The sequence below is a fragment of the Athene cunicularia genome (genome assembly GCF_003259725.1).
Source record: "Athene cunicularia isolate RWA chromosome 1 unlocalized genomic scaffold, athCun1 chr1_part1, whole genome shotgun sequence".
In the NCBI taxonomy this organism is placed as follows: Eukaryota; Metazoa; Chordata; class Aves; order Strigiformes; family Strigidae; genus Athene; species Athene cunicularia.
The window spans coordinates 55,386,193-55,393,134 of record NW_020799091.1 but is presented as its reverse complement, the minus strand read 5'-3'; positions in this window follow the sequence as shown (position 1 = coordinate 55,393,134).

Here is a 6,942-nt window from a genome sequence, read left to right as displayed (position 1 = left end):
GAGCACTGTGGGGATGCAGCCTGAAAGATGGGAGAATGATGGTATGCAGCTGTGTTACTGGGGAAAGACATAATACGTTCTGGAGTAATCGAATTTTCTAGATGGGAAGGCTTCTTGAGCTGCCCGCAGCGTACTGGAGATGCAAGTCACTCTTTGCTTGTATAGAGCTGAGACAGCAACACTGTCACTGAGTAATGTTTCAGTGTGAAAGTATAATGTCAGTGTAAAGTCCAGAAATACTTCTGACCTATGATCAGTTGGGATCATGTATCTTAAAGCCACAAAACCAAGGTCTGTCTGTGACAGTGTTTTCCTCTGCTTACCACCAAAATCCATGTTTAGGTTTAACTTCAGCTACTCCTCCTTGTTTTGATGGTTCTGCAGCTGTTTGTGCTGAAGGATAAATAAGTCTGTTGTGCCTCCACATTGAGAGAATTTGAAAATCTTTCTGGCTGGTTCACCTGGTGGTTTGACACTGATGTTAGAAGGTAGCATAGAGGGAGTTGAGCTTTGTAGGTCTCTACAGGGAAAGGATCGAGTGATGGAGCAGCTTATCACTGTTGCTAGTTTGTACTACTGCTTGTTTCCCCATTGCTTCTAATTTATCCAGGAAGGACCCACGCTGTTGTTCATATTTTTGTGGGCCCTTGTGAGGTGTCCCTACCCCACTGGTGAGAGACAAATATTTCATGCCTGATGGTATCAAAAAGGAGGTCTGAGAGGTTGAATATACCTCCTCTGACAAGAGATAATTTGAAGTATAAGAAGATCCATGTTCTCTCTCCCCGGTGTTATGTTCATTTAAGTGAGCCGATAGTTGGCTTTGTTACTGACCTTTTTCAGGAATGGGAGATTTGGCACTAACCAGTGATTGCCAAAGACAGTGTATCCATGGCGAGTTTCTTCAGCAGTGGTAGGACTATTGTGTTTTCAAGGGGGAAGGAAACTTCTGGGTATTTTGTTAATAAAACTAGAAGGGGTATTGGTTGAATTCACAGATCTCAGAGAAAAAGAAAACCATTTTAAGGTACGGGGGTATATCTAAACGTGCTTAACTTTAGTTGTGTAAGCTGGCAGTTGGTGCGTATGGGTGAATGCGTATGCATTTTTGTTACCTGAGAGGGCTTTCCAAGTGTGCTCAAGGTTTTCACAAAGTCGAGCGTTTCATCCACGAAACCACGGGAACGGGAGGGGGGTGGGGGGTGCAGAGTGGCCAAAAATACTGGGTTTGAGGCGTCTTGTTCTGCGTCCTTTTTATTGCTGGAGCTGTGGAGTGTCACCCGGTACTGTCGGCGATTTGCTGGAGGAAACAAACGCGTGTTTGGGCTCCCAGCGCTCATTCTTCCCAGATTTTTACCCGAATTCGCGAGTAGTTTCTGTTCCCTTTAAGTGACGTTCCCAGGCGATAAAGCGCTCCCTCCTCGCCCGCGGAGGCCCGCGCAGGCCCCTGGTTGCCCTCGGGCCCTGGCCTCCCGCAGGCCGCCCTCCCTGGAGCGAGGGTTGGCACCTTTCCCTCAAAACCGCGGAATATCCCCAGCCACAGAGGGGGGGAGCTGCAGTGGTTCCCGCTTTGCCTCCAGCCCCTCAGGCTGCGCTGGTGCTCTGCCAGGTGTAGCTAGAGGTGGGGTTCAGCCGAGCTGTCGGGGCACTGCCGACTCCGACTGTGCACCCCCGGCGGCTCCTTCGCCCCCCACGATCTCAGCTGACCCCTGTGCTGAGGGCTGGAAGGGCTGAAGCCTCGTCTGACAAATGCCATAACTGCTTTCCAGGCAGTTTATGTCCCCGAACCGGCTCTCCAGAAAGCCAGGCAGCAAGAAGAGGGTCACGCGTGGGCAGGAGTGAGGCCACGGCTGCCCCACTCTACGTGATCTAATCTGCTGCAGCATCACATTGTAAAGGGGGAGGGGGATCTGCACTTCGATTTCAACTAAATTCCTTTAGTTTGTGGCTGATGTCTTCTGCAAGAATCAGTAACTGAACCTGCAGATTTCTGCTACTGCAAAATGTGTTATGTTTTGAGAAAGTGAGCCTTTCAACTTAGCCACCTCCTTTAGCGTTCAGAGGCTGAGAAAGAGACAAAAAGAAACCCCTTTTTTATTTTAAAGTAATGAGCAGAGTGATGAATTAATATTTTAAGGCTAATTGGAAACCAGTTCTAACCAGTCTGTTCAAGGCGACCCCGTGTATAAAGGTGTTTGAATATAACCAATGAGAAAATTATGTTAATATTGCTCTAGGGAAATAGAATAAATGGAATAAATACAAAGCCCTGACAGACCCTAGCTGAGGATGCCACCAGCACCCTCCCCTAGTTGGTAGGAGGAAAGAATGGAATAGCTTTGCAAAGGGCTTGGGGGGGGGGGGGGGGGGGGGGGGGGGGGGGGGGGATAAGAAAAAAAAATCTGCTGCTGCTCCAGCTTAACAAACTGCTGAAGACGGTGGTCCCCAGGCGACCAGGAGCAGCAACAGCAACGTCTCTACTCATTCCTTCTCTCCGTTTGTATGATTTTGGTATTGGTGAACGGCAGTTCTGTGAAGGAAAACAAGTGACACTGTAAAATTTTTTCCCAGCATGTTGTTTTTTCATCTTCATTAAGTGAGAGAAAGCAGAACAGAAAAAGACGTTAAATATGCAAGAAGTCTCAGCAGAACGTTCCATCAATAAGACTTTAGTACACAGCTGATATCATAAAACGCGGATCTCCTGAGGCCTTCTATTAGACATCTACTCACAGTAAAGCAGGATTAAATATATTTCAGGTCAAATGCAACATTTTTTTCTTACCCTGGCTTAAAATCTTGAAGTGCCTGTTCTCTTCAGACAAGTTAACGTGCCCATTAACTGGTTTTGTGCAAGCCCCTCTTTCTGCAAATTAACACCATTGAATTTTGTCTTCCTCTTGTGAGTGTGGAGGACGACTGATGTTATCCTATTTACGACACTTCTACATATATGTCTAAATCTAGCATGAGCTATATTTTCCCTTCAGACTGTGCTTTCTGAATCAAATTGTCATGTTTTCCCACACTTTTATCATTCTTGTTGCTGTCTTCTAGACACTTGAATGTCATGTCCACAATAGGGCACTGTGGACCAGCCAAGCCTCAATAGTAATGAAGAGAGTAGCATAATTAACGGTGACTTACATAGAGCATAATTGCCAATAAATTGCTCAATGAGATTTGTTCTTGTTGCAATGGCAGCTTCATGTTGATTCATTGAGTAGGGGGGCAGTGACAACAGCACTCTTTCTTCACCAGCTCTTCCCTGTTTGAATTTCATGCCTTCCAAAGTGCCTGCCCAGCACTTGCCCTCATCTTTTTCATTTTCCATACTCTCCACCAATGGAGAATATTTTTTAGTAGAAATAGTTTATCAATGTACATTCCAAAGTGGCTTACTGATATTGGAACATGGATCATTAATTTTGCGGTTTTCTTTAAAAAATAATTTCTAAAAGTTTAATGAGGCTTAGTCAATATTATCTTGCTTTGTAAGATGTATCCTAGAAAAACTGATGAGTAAGCAAGACAAAGTTAAACACCATTAACTCTTTCATATTTGCAGGGTTATTTTGTCCTGTTTGTATTATTACTTTTTACTAAGAAAATACCACAAAGACTGAAGGTTTCAACAAAGTATATGAATGGCCCTATTCACATTTTACAAAATGATAAATTGATATTCAGAAATTTTGCATAGACTTAAAGCAAATCTGTCAAATCTTCTAGGACAGCATCAGATCCATTCTTCTGGTCTCCTCTCCATTCCCCTGCTGCACCACTTGCACCTCAGGGGCTTGCCCTGAGGCGACCCTTGCCTGAGGTCCCTTGCCTGCAGTCCTGGAGCGTCATAGCAGCCAGCCTGCAGAAGGTGCCAGCAGACATCCATTTTCCACCAGCAGCCATCCCCCGCCCAGTGGTGCCCTCATGTGTCTCCACACGTGAATTTCAAATGTTGGGATTCCAGGAATTTGTTCGACTTTTACCTGACCAGAAAACTAGCATACGCAATCTGTTTGCTGTGCAGCCCCTTTCTCTGGAGCCTCAAATCAGTTTGGGAATTTCATACAAGGGAAGACGTATGGAGTGAAATAACTTGAGCCCACACTGGCATAATCCATGCTTTTAATTGAGTAATAGTAAGTACCAAGAAAATCCAACAATTTGTTTTAGATCATGGCAAACTCCTAAATTCAGACATGAATTCTCTTTACCCCTTAATTTTCAAGGCTACCAGTAAAAAGAAACTTTACAAAAGACCTTTTTGTGTATATATATATATATATTCACATGCTACAGCAAAGGAAAATTGGCATGCTTTCACTGACATTATGCCTGTCTACACAAGTTGAAATTAATTTGTTGTTTCAAAGGCAGTCAAGTCAGTTCAACCCTATCTCATTTTTTTAAAGAACAGAAAAATTCTGCTGAGTATGAAGTTTCCCTGTATGTGGACACCTATATGTACATACAGAGGCTTTTAGGATTCATAACCAGTTCTATAACTCATTCTTTCTTTCTTTTTTTTTTTTAATAGTAAAGAGAAAACATGAAACTTAACCTATGAACTCATGCAACTTAATTGAACAAATATTTTATTATTTAATGCTGAATCATCAGGTTTCCCTAAACAATTCGTCCTAAGTTTTTTCCGTGCCATCATTCAAGAAAACTAAGTCTACAAGCTGCTGCTTCTGCACAAGTTTTGCAATGTCTTTTTTTCATGTATGCCACATTAAATTTGTTCACATGACGATGGGGGCATCTGCCCCATTTGTTCAGGCTGCTTTTTGGAAATAATACTTCAAATACCTTCATGATACATTTATTAGGAAGTTTCACAGACCTTCATTATTTCAGCATTTAAGGCCATAGTGGATCAATAGATTGCAGACACCATGTGCCATGTACTATTAAATTTTCTCAAGACACAGCCACAGAGAGCCATCCCAATGACTTTGTTACTCATCTTCAGCAGTCACAGCAGAAACTATCTTATCCCATAACAGACGGAGCTTTGCATGCTATACTCAAAGAAAAGGAGAAACTAAGGTTGACCAAGGGCCTGGTAGGGGCTGGCTTCTTCTTTACCTTTAATCTGCAGTAATGGCATATCTCCAGATGATCCTAAGAGAAAACTCATGTTCTGCACTTCAAAGGCAGATAGTATCCCCCTGACTTGGAAGCAAATTCTTTCCCATTTATAAATTTGTTGAATGCTTTGGCACTTCGTTCACTGTGTGAAAAAACTGTAACAGACAAGCATCTGAGAATGAAGGTTCTTCATATGATTTCAGAAAATGAGTGTGTCCTTGTTTCAGCTGGGGCGGAGCTAATTTCTTTTTTTTCATTCTTAGTAGTTAGAATAGTGCTTTGTTTTGGATACAGTATGGAATTTGGTATGAGAAGAATGTTGACAATGTACTGGTGTTTTTAGTTGCTAAGAAATCAAGGACTTTTCAATGTCTCATGTGCTGCCAGTGCGCAGGTGCACAAGAAACTGGGAAGGAGCACAGCCAAAGCAATGGACCCAAACTGGCCGATGGAATATTCCATATCATGCAACATCATCCTCAGTAGATAGATGAGGATTGACAAGGAAGCTCACTCTGGCTTCTGGGATTGTGGTTTCAGGATTCTCTCTTCTCCAGGAACATTACCTGGGAATGGGCTGGGCATCAGTCAGCGGATGGTGAGCAATTGCATTGTGCATTACTCATTTGTATTTTCTATTATTATTATTATTATTATCATTATTATTTTTATTTTATTTTATTTTGTTTTATTTCAATTATTAAACTGGTTTTATCTCAACCTACGAGTCTCCTTACCCTTACCCCTTCAACTCTCTGCCCCGTTCCCCAGAGTGGGGGAGGGTGAGTGAGCAGCTCTCCCTCCAGCGCAGCCCGGGCTGCCGGGTTTAAATCACGACAGAGTGCTTTCCCACCAATGTTCCAGCTCTAGGAGAGACTCATTTCCAGTGTGTCAGAGGGAGATAACCCTCTACCCACAAAATACAATTGGGCTTTTGTGCATCAGAGAGGAGCCTTTCCTTACTGTGACAGTCAACCAGCTGAAGTCCAGACATAGAAGATTTTAATACATTCATTGTCTTAATGAAGAGCTGTAAATGTAATGAACATGCTCCAGGCAATACAGTGCTCATATCCTCCAGCAGGACTGCAGAGGGTCATCTCTGTGCTACTACATGTGACTCTTCTCTGACCCTATGGCCAAGGGACACAGTGTGTATTGCATGCACATGGATAAACTTTAACTTTCTTCTATGCCCAATAAAGCTGTCCGCATCTGTGATGCACAGATATTCCCTGAGTTTAGGGGATGGTGTTGTCTGTTTACATGTTCAATATTGTCTGAGTTAGCTGTTGTGTAACTATACCATGTGTTAGGTAAACAGTATGGACCAATGCAAATTGCCAGTGATGAGCCCATACTCTCACCCCGTGCAATTTACTTATGTACATGTAACCTCACTGAGTCCTCAACCAAAAGAAACAGGCAGCACTATGACTATCTGTCCTGAAACTAGGCTAAACTGCATGTGTGGATAAGAATTCTGATCAGGTTTTCACTCACTTAGTAAGCGTGAGTCCTCCACCTTTCCCCAATTACCTGTTCTGACAGTTATGTTTGCTGCTAGCAGGCTGTCTCTCATTTCAAGTTTGTTTTTAGCCAACTTCAAGTTTCGAGACACTGAATAGCGTTGTACCTTTGACGTTCAAGTTGAAACGCCAGCCCTGACTGAGCTCTCGCCTTTGCTTGTTGCTATATGTAGCAGTCAGTTTAATTCTCTTCAGTCTTTGATAAACCACACACACTGCATTTCTCAAGCCTCGTATTGTAAAACTCTTCTGACCCTGAGTCTCCCACCCTATAGATGCAACTAATGTTGTTAGATTCCATGTGTAATACATTGTA